The sequence below is a fragment of the Cetorhinus maximus genome, chromosome 13, assembly GCF_964194155.1.
Source record: "Cetorhinus maximus chromosome 13, sCetMax3.hap1.1, whole genome shotgun sequence".
In the NCBI taxonomy this organism is placed as follows: Eukaryota; Metazoa; Chordata; class Chondrichthyes; order Lamniformes; family Cetorhinidae; genus Cetorhinus; species Cetorhinus maximus.
Genome location: NC_135891.1, coordinates 75,156,338 through 75,170,177, shown reverse-complemented (window position 1 = coordinate 75,170,177; position 13,840 = coordinate 75,156,338).

Here is a 13,840-nt window from a genome sequence, read left to right as displayed (position 1 = left end):
AGCCGTCATTGCGGCTGATGGGTAAAACGTCATTTTACCCGCCCGCTACCGCACAGTGCAAATTTGGGACAATTCTGCCCTATATTTATGGGTAGGATGACTGGACACACTGAAAATTTTCAGGTGATCAGAGAGAGCCAGACACCTTGTCCCCAAGGTGCACAGACCTGTTTGTCCTCTCAGAATGACAGTGTATCTCGTCCCCAGCTTGGCCAGTGCTCCAGCAGAGCTGTGTGCCAGCCAGTTCAGAATGCTGTAGCCCAAGGCTGGATGATGCAGCGTGAAGACAGGCCCTACAGGGCTGCTCAGAGTCACTCTCCACAATTGCCTGGAGTGTCCGCCATGCAGTCTCAGCAGCTGTCTCTACCTCCCAAGCTGCAGAGACTGGGGAAACACCTGAAAGGAGCACAAGGGAAGATGAAAGGCAGGCACTAAGGGTATGCACAATGATGAATAATCATATTTTCTGTAAAACCAAGATTATTTAATTGGCAAATTTAGTTTTGGATTTGGATTTATGTTTACATTGAAGTGAAAATGAGAATAAATGGGAATGCCAATATCTGCCCCATCAGCCTACTCTCCATCATCAGTAAAGTAATGGAAGGGGTCATCAACAGTGCTATCAAGCGGCACTTGCTTAACAATAACCTGCTCACTGACACCCAGTTTGGGTTCTGCCAGGGCCACTCAGCTTCTGACCTCATTACAGCCTTGGTTCAAACATGGACAAAAGAGCTGAACTCCCAAGGTGAGGCGAGAGTGACTGCCCTTGACATCAAGGCTGCATTTGACAGTGTGTGGCATCAAGGAGCCCTAGCAAAACTGGAGTCAATGGGAATCAGGGGGAAAACTCTCTGCTGGTTGGAATCATACCTAGCACAAAGGAAGATGTTAGTGGTTGGAGGTCAGTCATCTCCAGGACATCACTGCAGGAGTTCCTCAGGGTAGTGTCCTAGGCCCAACCATCTTCAGCTGCTTCATCAATGTCCTTCCTTCCACCATAAGGTCAGAAGTGGGGATGTTCGCTGATGATTGCACAATGTTCAGCACCATTCACGACTCCTCAGATACTGAAGCAGTCCATGTCCAAATGCAGCAAGACCTGGACAATATTCAGGGTTGGGCTGACAAGTGGCATGTAACATTCACACCAAACAAGTGCCACGCAATGACCATCTCCAACAAGAGAGAATCCAACCATCGCTCCTTGATGTTCAATGGCTTTACCAGCACTGAATCCCCCACTATCAACATCCTGGGGTTACCATTGACCAGAAAATGAATTGGACTAACCTTATAATTACTGTGGCTACAAGAACAGGTCAGAAGCTAGGAATCCTGCGGTGAGTAACTCACCTCCTGACTCCGCAAAGCCTGTCCACCATCTACAAGGCACAAGTCAGGAGTGTGATGGGATACTCCCCACTTGCCTGGATAAGTGCAGCTCCCACAACACTCAAGAAGCTTGACACCATCCAGGTAAAAGCAGCCTGCTTGATTGGCACCACATCCACAAACATTCACTCCTTCCACCACCAATGCACAGTGGCAGTAGTGTGTACCATCTACAAGATGCACTGCAGGAATTCACCAAGACTCATTAGACAGCACCTTCCAAACCCACGACCGCTACCATCTGGAAGGACAAGGGCAGCAGATACATGGGAACACCACCACCTGGAAGTTCCCCTCCAAGTCACTCACCACCCTGACTTGGAAATATATTGCCATTTCTTCACTGTCACTGGGTCAAGATGCTGGAAGTCCCTCCCTAATAGCACTGTGGGTGTACCTACACCACACGGACTGCAGCGGTTCAAGAAGGCAGCTCACCACCACCTTCTCAAGGGCAACTAGGGATGGGCAATAAATGCTGGCCCAGCCAGCGAAGCCCACATCCTGTGAATGAATAATAAATAAATAAATAAATAAAGGAAAGCAATGGTGCAGTGGTTTTAAGAGGGGCTGTGGATGAATGAGAGTGATCAATCTAACTTAGTTGAATCACTTACTAATAGTCTTATATTATGGTTGGCTAAATTATCAACAGATTGTCGAGAAATCCCTTATTTTCTTTGGGTAGATACAGGTAGATACTTGGCCAGTGCCACTCCCCGTCCTCTTCCTCCTCTTCTTGTTGCTCTCCCCTGCTGAACATGTTAACTTTTAGCTGGGGATAAGGGTTGGTCCTCGCAATGAGGAAGTGATTGATGACGTGTGCAGCACAGGACACAAGCCTAGATACTCACTGAGGGCTTTACTGCAAGCCTCCCCCAGAATAGTGCTGCATCAAGTGTTGTTGGAGTACATCAATTGTTTATTTGTTTATTGATGTTACTTGTGGCAGCGTAGTTCTTATTGTTGGCTGTCCTGTTTGTGGGATTCCGACTGGAGTCAGTAATTATAAGCCTTGTTTCTGGGCAGCCAGCCCGTAACCTGGCTGGAAGGAGGGTGGCACAGGGGGAAAGGTAATTATTACTAGGCTAATGGGTACAGAGCGTGATGGCCACAAGCCAGCTGCACACAGAGGGGGCAGAATCCCTTTCGATTGATAAATATTCTGGGTGTTGATGTGGAGGATGCAAGGCAAAACACTGGCAGTCCATGGCACCATGCACCCAGGGGGACCCTGGTCATGCCAGATGAAACTTGATGCTCTCTCCTCCTGTTTCTCTCTTTCAATAGGGAAGTAAATGTAAATGCTTCTCTTATTGATCGGAGCCTCAGTGTCTTCCCTGAATTGCAATTTGTGAATGTTACCTGTCCCCAGCTGAAAGAATCCCGTTGCATAAAGGTTGTGAGTTGAGATCTTGACAGATCCAGTGCTGCCCAAGCCCTGGTGTAAGGCTGCAGTTGTGGAATAGAGGAACAGGAAGAGGCCATTCAGCCCCTCAAGCATGCTCAGCCATTCAGTTAGATTGTGCTGACTATTCTCCAGCTTGGCTCCATATCCCAATCTATCGATCTCAGATCTAAAATTAGAATCTGCTGCTTTTTGTGGGAGAGAGTTCCACGCTTGCAGCACCTTTTGTGTGAAGAAGTGATTCCTAACTTCTCTCCAGAGTGACCTGCCTCTGATTTTAATGGGGCAGCCTGCTTGGAAAAGTAAAGTTGCCTCAGTGAAGCTGAATTAAGAGAATGGTTTCCTGAACACACTCCGTAGGTATGGCCTCCTCCTCCCAAACCCCTCCCCGCTCTCCTGGCAGCTTCCCCTGCTCTGTGGTGCTTTCTTTGGATCTCTCAGTCATGGTCTGTACCCAAAGGCAGGCGTCCCAGACCACCCACATGTGCTGGCAGACAGACTGTGAGGCAAATAACAGCAACAGTGCCGAAGCAGCTAAACCTCTCTCTACATAGACAATTTGAAAGGGGTGGGAAGATACTGAAAATGACCCCCATCTTGTGAAGTGCCTGCCAGCAAAGATGAATGCTATGAGTTAAGAGTCCTTAAAACACACAAACATGGCTGGGCTGTAACATCCTTCTCACATGGGATAGGTTAGTGCAGCAGGAATGAGGAGAGATCAAGAGAGAAAGGGAGAGAGAGAGAAAGAAAGGGACGGAGAAAGAGACAGAAAGGGGGAGAGAGGGAAAGAGGAGAGAGAGGGAAAGGGGAGAGAAAGGGGGAGAGAGAGAGAAAGGGGAAAGAAAGAGAGAGAGAAAAGGGGAGAGAGAGAGAGAAAGGGGGAGAGAGAAACAGAAAGAGAAAGGAGAAAGAAAGAGAAAAGAGAAGAGAAGGAAAGGGGGGAGAGAGAGAGAAAGAGAAAGGAAGAGACGGAGAGAGACTGAGAGAAAGAAAAGGAAGAGGGAAGGCAGACGGATGAACAGACCTTCAGCAAAGAATTTATTTTTTGTGATGTTGATTGAGGGATAAATGTTGTCCAGGAACCAGGGAGAACTTTAGTTGTTCTCCTTTGAAATAAAACCATGGGAACTTCTCGGTGCATCTATTGGGCCTCAGTTTAATGTCACACATGAAAGGCACAATGCCAACAGCACCAAACTGCAGCTACACCGCGGTGTCACCCACTAGAGCTGTAACTTTATGACACAAGGACCAATTTCAAAGCCCCATCGTCTACCAAAAAGGGACGAGAGGGGAGAGGGTGAAATAGAGTCAGCACCTGCCTTCCAGCTTAGTGCCACACTCCTACTGTCTCCTGTTTCAACTCTGGCTATTGGGAGAGGTGCAAGTAGTGAAATAAATTAAATCAACTAAATAATTTCATTAAATAAACGTAACAACTTTAACGATTAATCTAACATACATAATATTTTATATATAATTAACTATAATAATATATGAAACAAAATTATTAATTAAAATACATAAAGTGTTGCATTTTAATGTCTGATGGTACATTTCGCCATTAACGACCCCTGCATCACATGTTGTGATTTGGGGCTCTACTGATGTGACACAGCACAACATGCTGATGTGGTGCCAGGTTCCCAAATTTGGGCCTCAAATGTGCAGGTAATGCCTGCACTGGTCACTCATAAAAAGAAGTGAGAATCAGCAAGGAGCCTGTTGCAGGGTTATTGAAAGGACCAGGCATCTGGTTTTCAGGTAAGTTGTATTTGTGGAATTTTTTTCTATTGCAAAGTGTCTGGAATATTTTTGGAGGTGTTGTGCTGAGTTCCTGGATTTGCCAGAACATTGTTGCACCCTCACAAGGAGGGCAGAAGAATAGGTGATTGCTCCATACGAGGGCACCAACAGGTACAGGGGCAGCAGTGCTGGTGTGGCTGGGTCTGTGGCACCACCAGGAGATGGAACAGAGATTGCAAAGAGAGCAAGCTCTGCATCATTCCCTCTCCAACTGGACTCCCCCATGTTCCTTGAGAGTGACAGGAGGCTGTCTGGAAGACCAGCCAATGAGCCCAGTATATCGCTGTGCCTGCCTATCAGTGAAATTCTCTTGTCTGCCACCCCAATGACATTCTTATCTGAGCTGCCTGTAGCAGGGCTAGTCTGCCTACTGCCTAGTCTGGTGAGCTGGCAGACAAATCACCTTTCATGCTAACCAGTTATTCTATTCTGGAAAGCTAATTGGCAAAGGATAGCACTGGAATCAATCTTTACACAGTCTTACATTTATTTACAGAGTGAAACATCACAAGCATACACCTCCTAACTCAACCATACCACAGTTTCATTAATGTCTCTTTATACCTCCTATGCAAATCCATTACCAGTTAAGCACCCCATTTGAAAGAGGGAGTACTGACCCACTGTAATGAAAGCAAATGAAACAAAAACAAACTGCAACTTTACTTAATAATTTAAATTAAAATGTCATTCCTGGGGATAATGATGCTCTCCCCAGTTCCCCTCCTCCACCAGTGCCCAACAATCATGGACAACCTCAAGTGTACTGGTGGAGCTCCCTCTCCAGGGACACTCAGCCACAGACATAACCACAGAAGAGAGGCAGGCAGTCGGGCTGAATGTGTCTCTTTATACTTCTTTTGTTGAACCCTTAACAAATTAAGTGCCCCATTTAAAAGGGGCACTACTATCCCCCCATTTTAATAAATAACAAAAAACTAAAATGTAATTATACATTCCATTCCCAACCCCACTTCCCAGGTGCACAATGATTGAGGAAAGCCTCACGCATTGGTCCAAACAACCCCCATGTGTCTTTTTATATAAACAGTTGCTTGGTTGTATAGAACTTGAATATTGATGAAAAGAGAAAAACGTTGCTGAAGCTTTTCATCTTGCAGTCATCAGGACAAATGCAAGAATGCCAAATTTCAAACAATCACAACATAGAAACATAGAAAATAGGAGCAGGAGTAGGTCAATTGGCCCTTCAAGCCTGCTTTGCCATTCAATATGATCATGGCTGATCCTCTATCTCAACGCCATACTCCCGTGCTCTCCCCATACTCCTTGATGTCTTTAGTGTCCAGAAATCTATCTATTTCCTTCTTAAATATATTCAGTGACTTAGCCTCCACAGCTTTCTGTGGTAGAGAATTCCATAGGTTAACCACCCTCTGAGTGAAGAAGTTTCTCCTCATCTCAGTCCTAAATGCCCTACCCCGTATCCTGAGACTGTGACCCCTTGTTCTAGACCCCCCCAGCCAGTGGAAGCATCATCCCTGCATCCAGTCTGTTCAGCCCTGTCAGGATGTTATACTTTTCAATGAGATCCCCTCTCATTCTTCTAAACTCCAGTGAATATATCTTCCCTCATACAACAATCCTGCCAGTCTATAAATCAGTCTAGTGAACCTTCGCTGCACTCCCTATATGACAAGTATATCCTTTCTTAGGTAAGGAGACCAAAACTGCACACAATACTTCAGGTGTGGTCTCAACAAGGTCCTGTGCAGCTGCAGTAAGACATCCTTGCTCCTGTACTCAAGTCCTCTCGCAATGAAGGCCAAATTATCATTTGCCTTCCTAACTGCTTGCTGCACCTGCATGCTTTCTTTCAGTGATTGGTGTACAAGGACACTCAGGTCCCTTTGTACATCAACATTTCCCAATCTATCATTTAAATTTAATTTAAATGTCATTTAAATAATACTCTGCTATTCTGTTTTTCCTACTGAAGTGGATAACTTCACACTTATCCACATTATACAGCATCTGCCATGTATTTGCCCACTCACTCAACTTGTCTAAATCACTTTGAAGCCTCTTTACATCCTCCTCACCACTCACATTCCTACCTAGTTTTGTGTCGTCAGCAAACTTGGAAATATTGTATTTGGTACCCTCATCTAAGTCATTTATATATATCGTGAATAGCTGGTGCCCAAGCACTGATCCCTGCGGTACCCAACTAGTCAATGCCTGCCACTCCGAAAAAGACCCATTTATTCCTACTCTCTGTTTCCCGTTTTCTAACCAATTCTCAATCCATGCCAACATATTACCCCAACCCCATGTGTTTAATTTTGCACACTAACCTCTTACATGGGACTTTATCAAAAGCTTTTTAAAAATCCAAATATCCCACATCACTGGTTCTCCCTTATAGATTATTAGTTATGTCCACAAAAAACTCCAATAGGTTTGTCAAACATGATTTCCCTTTAATAAATCCACGTTGACTTTGTCTAATCCCATTGATATTTTCTAAGTGTCCTGTTATCACATTCCTTACAATAGACTCTAGCATTTTCCCTACTACTGAGGTTAGGCTAACCGATCTGTAATGCCCTGTTTGCTCCCTCCCTCCTTTTTTAAATAGTGGGGTTACATTTGCCACCATCCAATCTGCCGGGACTGATATAGAATCTACAGAATTTTGGAAGATGACAACCAACACATCCACTATTTCCATGGCCACCTCCTTCAGTACCCTGGAGATTTATCGGCTTTCAGTCCCATTAATTTCTACAGCACTATTGTTTTACTAATACTAATTTCCTTCAATTCCTCCTTCTCACTAGAACCTTGGTTCCCTAGTATTTCTGGGAGGTTATGTCTTTTTCCGTGAAGACAGAACTAAAGTGGTTTAATTGCTCTGCCATTTCCTTGTTCTGTATTATAAATTCTCCCATTTCAGGCTTTAAGGGATCTACATTTGTCTTCAGTAATCTTTTTCTTTTTACATACTTACATAGAATTTCCAGTCCGCTTTTATGTTCCTTACAAGTTTACTCTCGTACTCTATTTTTCCCCTCTTAATCAATCTCTTGGTCCTCCTTTGCTGAATTCTAAGCTGTTCCCAATCCTCAGTTGCTACTATTTCTAGCAACTTTATAAGACTCCTCTTTGGATCTAATACGATCCTTCATTTCTTTTGTTAGCCATGGTTGGGCCACCTTTCCTGTTGTATTTTTGCGCCAGAAGGGAATGTAAAACTGTTGCAATGCATGGATTCATTCCTTAAATATTATCATTGTCTATCCACCCTTTAATGAAGTTTCCCAATCTATCTTAGCCAACTCACCCCTCATACCTTCATGGTTTCCTTTGTTTAGATTTAGGACCCTAGTTTTGGATTGGACTACTACACTTTCCAGCCTAATGAAGAATTTTAACATGTTATGGTCACTCTTCCCTACAACAAGATTATCAATTATCCCCTTCTTATTGCATAACACCATGTCTAGGATAGCCTGTTCCTGAGTCAGTTCCTTGACATACTGGTCTAAAAACCATCTTGTACACACTCCAGGAATTCATCGCCCACAGTATTATTGCTAATTTGGTTTGCCCCATCTATATGTAGATGAAAGTCACCCATGATTACTGTAGCACCCTTGTTACATGCATCTCTAATTTCCATTTAATGCTGTCCCATACCTTACCACTACTATCTGGAGGCCTAAAGACAACTCCCATTAATGTTTTCCATGCCTTGTTACTTCTTAGCTCCACCCAGACTAATTCTACATCTAGATTTTCTGAGCCAATATCCTTTCTCACTATTCCACTGATTTCATCCTTAACTAACAATGCCACCCCACCTCCTTTTCCTTTTTGCCTGCCCTTCCAAAATATCGAATACCCTTGGATATTCAGTTCCCAGCCTTGGTGACCCTGAAGCCATGTCTCCATAATCGCAATCATACCATACCCTTTTACATCTATTTGCGCTGTTAATTCATCTACCTTATTGTGCATGCTCTGTGCATTCAGATACAGTGCCTTTAGACTTGGCTTTTTAACATTTTTACACATTTTTTGTACTATGGCTCTATTTGCTGTTAGCCCTTGTTTCCTCTGCCTTCCACTTTTGCTTTCTACTTTTCTGTCTTTCATTCCTATTTTTGTTTCCCTCTCATATCTCCCTGCTCAGGTACCCACCCCCTGCCAATTTCTGTTCAACCCTCCCCCACAGTGCTAGCGAATATGCCTATGAGGATATTGGTCCTGGTCTTGCTGGGGCGCAACCCATCCAGCTTGTACAGATCCCATCTTCCCCAGAATTGGCCCAATGCCTCAGGAATGTAAATCCCTCCCTCCTTCACCATCCTGCCAGCCACACATTCATTTGATCTATTCTCCTATTCCTAATCTCACTCTCATGTGGCACTGGGTGTAATCCTGAGACTACCGCCTTTGATATCCTGCTTTTTAATTTGTTTCCTAGCTCCCTTTATTCTGCTTCCAGGGACTCATCCCTCTTTTTACCTATGTCATTGGTACCAATATGGACCATGATATCTGGCTGTTCACTCTTCCCCTTCAGAATGCCCTGCTGCTCTCTGAGACATCCTTGACCCTGGCACTAGGGAGGCAACATACTATCCTGGTGTCATGTCTACAGCTGCAGAAAATTCTATCCGTTCCCCTTATGATAGAATCCCCTATCACTATTGCTCTCCCGCTCTTTTTTCTCCCCCACCTCATGTGCAGCTGAGCCACTCCACAGGAGAAAAGGATGCTGATTGGTTGATAAGTCGACTCTGATTGGCTGAGGCATTGCCACGGAGAAAGCAACGGGATCGATAGGCTCCCCTAGCTCCCGGGTAATTCAAAAAAGCCACAAGGCTTGAACATATTCCTTTTGTTTGCAGAGAATGGGCCCCTGTGTATGAATGTATGTTGCTTCAAACAATCATAAATGAGCCATATTATGAGCTTGAATGGTTATCTCTTTATATTGCTGAAGTGAAACCCCAATTGCACCCTCCACCTGCATATAATTAAACACAATTAATATACAATTATCACGGTTTCATCCCCTCACTGCTTGCCCTGCTACCCCCACCGTTCTCCTTGCTCCCCACAATGCTCCCCCTGTTCCCCTCGCTGCCCTCCTCACATCCCATCACATTGCTCTTCACTGCTGGTTCACTTCCAGAACAAAGGCCAGTGGGGTGAGTGAGAAGTGTTGAGGAAGGAAACCCAACTCAAGGAGTTCAATTGGTAATTAGCAGTTAACTAGCTAAGTACCATTTGAATGTATAAAAAAGAAAACAGGTGAGACAAGTTCTTAGTAGAGTTTTATGGACCAAAAATAAAACTTCACTGGAAAAAGCCAGTCTTAGTCTTTATCTTATTGTCAAGTGGGCATTGTGACCTTATCAGATGTAGCAGAGGATGGTTGCTGCTTGTAAGTAAAAGATTGGAGACTAAGCTTTCTTCAGACAAAAGACTATATTTGGCGTTAACTTTAGGAGAGGAGTGGTTTGGAGTAACTTTGGAGAATGGCTGAATCAAAATGTAGAGTCTCGGGGATTGATTACCCACCGATGTTTTCTGAGAGTGAACTCTATGAGCAATGGAAGAATGAAGTAACTATATAACTGGTTACGTCCTTACCGAAGAAAAAACAAGGAATGGCCTTGGCACTTTCCTTACCATACAAGGTTAAAGTAAGATGCAAAGTATTTTCAGAGTTGGAGCCTGAGAATTTGAACATGGATGAAGGTTTGGAAACATTATTAGATTTTATGGGTAAGATCTATCAAAAGGCTGAATTATTAATTGCTTATGAAGCGTGGTCAGATTTTGATAAATTTCGGAAGCTGGTGGATAGTTCCATGGAAGGTTACATAACAGCATTCAATAGGCCATATGCAAGATTGCAAAAATTCCATCTGGAGATTCCCCAATCAGTACTGGCATTTAAATTACTAGGCTGTGACAAAGTGTCCAATATGGATAGACTTCTGGTTTTAACGGGAGTTAAATTTGTGGAAAGACACACACTGCTAGAACAGATGTCAGAAGCTCTAAAGAAATTCTTCGGAAAACATTCCTTTCCAGCAACATTCATGGCACAAATGGATAATTCAGCGGTAAGACATAAAATTGAGGATATAATGTTAACGGGATGGCAAGATCGTTTAGAAACAGGACGCAGGTATCAGTACGAAAGGAAATTTGTAACTAGAAACAATGAGGGCAGAAACACCTTTGACAATTATAGCAGAAGAAAATAACTGGGGAATTACAACAAAAGCATGAACCCCAGGAATGGTCATCTGGTGTTTTAAGTACAATTCAAAGCACCATTATGCAATGAACTGTCCTAAATGATATAATAATGTTTGAAAGTAAACATGAGACAGAAGAATCAGAAGAAGATGGAGATATTGACCAAAGAGAGGGCATTCTATTAGTTACAAGCGGTTTCAGCCCGGTGATGAATGACTTGGATGCAGAGTCATTCAATTGTGCGGTGCAAGATAGTGGATGCATGTCTACAGTCTGTGGAATGCGACTTGGACTCCTCAAATGATAAGGACCGGAATAAGGTTAAGGAACTTGAGAGCTCTGTCAATTTCAGATTTGGAGATAATAATACACTAAAACCTTTAAAAAGGGTACTGATTCCCTGTAAGATAGCTGGAGTCAGTCATTTCATCAGTACAGACATTGTGTCTAGCGAAATATCGTTGTTATTGAGCAGACCATCAATGAAGAAAGTGCAAATGAAGCTGGACATGGAAAACGACAAGGCAATTGTATTTGGAAAACCTGTGGATTTACAATTTACACAATCTGGATTCTGTATTGCTTTAGTGAAACCTAACTTTTCTACTAAGGAGATTAAAGAAGTGTTATTAGCGTCAGGAGATAGGAATTTCGAAGACTAAAAGCTAATTGTGTTAAAATTGCATCGGCAGTTTGCCTACCCTTCTTCGCAAAGATTAAACATTTTGCCAAGGGATGCAGGAATAAGGGATGGAGAGTACACTAAACTTATAGAGGAGATAAACGATAGATGTGATACATGTAAGAAATACGGAAGGACACTGTCACGGTCGATAGTGAGTCTACCCTTAAGGGGTTTCAATGAAGTTGAAGCGATGGATTTAAAGATGTGGGATAAAGAAAAGAATATTTTTATTTTACATTTCATACATTTGGCCTCAAGGTTTAGCCAGTCAACAATCATACACAGTAAAGAAAAGGAAATTATTGTTTATCAGTAATGGAAAAGTGGATAGGGTCCGGATTGGAACCACTGGCAAAATTCTTCACTGACATTAGGGGGGAGTTTGCTAACGATGAATTTCGGGATATGTGTGAAAACATGAATACAATAGTTATGAATACAGCAGCAGAAAGTCCTTTCAGTAACGGAGAGTGTGAAAGGAATCATGTGGTGATCAATGAGATGCTTCGTAAAATATTGGCGTATAGACCAAGCTGTAAATTAACATCAGCTCTAGTATGGGCTATCCATGCCAAGAATTTACTCCAGATGGTTGAGGGCTATAGTCCATACCAGTTGGTTTTTGGTAGAAACCCAAAAATTCCTTCAGTCCTGAGGGATCATCTCCCAGCTTGCGAGGGAACTACGATTAGCTCTACCTTTCCTGAGCATTTAAATGTACCACATGCAGGCAGAGGAATGTTCCTTAAAGCTAAGGTTTCTGAAAGAATTTGGCGAGCTCTAAAACACAATGCACAACCATCAGAAACTAATTTTAATCAGGGAGACATGGTATACTATAAAAGAGGACTTAACGAGTGGAAAAGCCCAGGAAAGATTATAGGTTAATATGGTAAAACAGTCATTTTACAGCGTGGGAACCAGGCTATTTGGGTACACTCATTGAGGTTAGTTGGTGCGGATTACAAATTTGAGGGTCCAGAAAGGGTTGTAGGAAGTGATGAGGAACCATGCACCTCTCACACCTATTTGTGGCATGGCTGTGAAGCTCAGGTTGTTGAAGTTGACAGGGTATTTGAAGATAGAGACAGTAATTTGGATGAAGAAGATGAGGTGATTTGTCCCAGAGGACAACTGCCAAAAGCTGGCACTAAAGTTACATACTTCACAGAATCACACAGTGCAGAAGAGGCCCTTCGGCCCGTCAAGTCTGCACTGACATGTGAGAAACACCTGACCTACCTACCTAATCCCATTTACCAGCAGTTGGCCCATAGCCTTGAATGTTATGATGTGCCAAGTACTCACCCAGGTACTTTTCAAAGGATGTGAGGCAACCCCCCCTACACCATCCTCCCAGGCAGCGCATACCAGACCATCACCACCCTCTGGGTAAAAATGTTTTTCCTCACATCCCCCTAAACCTCCTGCCCCTCACCTTGAACTTGTGTCCCCTTGTGACTGACTCTTCAACTAAGGGGAACAGCTGCTCCCTATCCACCCTGTCCATGCCCCTCTTAATCTTGTACACCTCGATCAGGTTGCCCCTGAGTCTTCTCTGCTCCAACGAAAACAACCCAAGTCTATCCAACCTCTCTTCATAACTTAAATGTTTCATCCCAGGCAACATTGTGGTAAATCTCCTCTGCAACCCCTCCAGTGCAATCACATCCTTCCTATAATGTGGCAACAGAGCTGCACACAGTACTCCAGCTGTGGCCTCACCAAGGTTCTATACAACTCCAACATGACCTCCTTACTTTTGTAATCTATGCCTCGATTGATAAAGGCAAGTGTTCCATTTGCCTTTTTCACCACCCCACTAACATGCCCCTCTGCCTTCAGAGATCGATGGGCACACATGCCAAGGTCCCTTTGTTCCTCAGAACTTCCTAGTGTCATGCCATTCATTGAATACTTCCTTGTCAAATTACTCCTTCCAAAGTGTATCACCTCACACTTTTCAGGGTTAAATTCCATCTGCCACTTATCAGCCCATTTGACCATCCCATCTATATCTTCCTGTAGCCCAAGACACTCAACCTCACTGTTAACCACCCGGCCAATCTTTGTGTCATCCTCAAACTTACTGATCCTACCCCCCCACATAGTCATCTATGTTGTTTATATAAATGACGAATAATAGGGGTCCCAGCACAGATCCCTGTGGTACGCCACTGGACACTGGCTTCCAGTCACTAAAGCATCCTTCTGTCGTCACCCTCTGTCTCCTACGACTTAGCCAATTTTGAATCCACCTTATCAAATTATCCTGTATCCCGTGTGCATTTGCC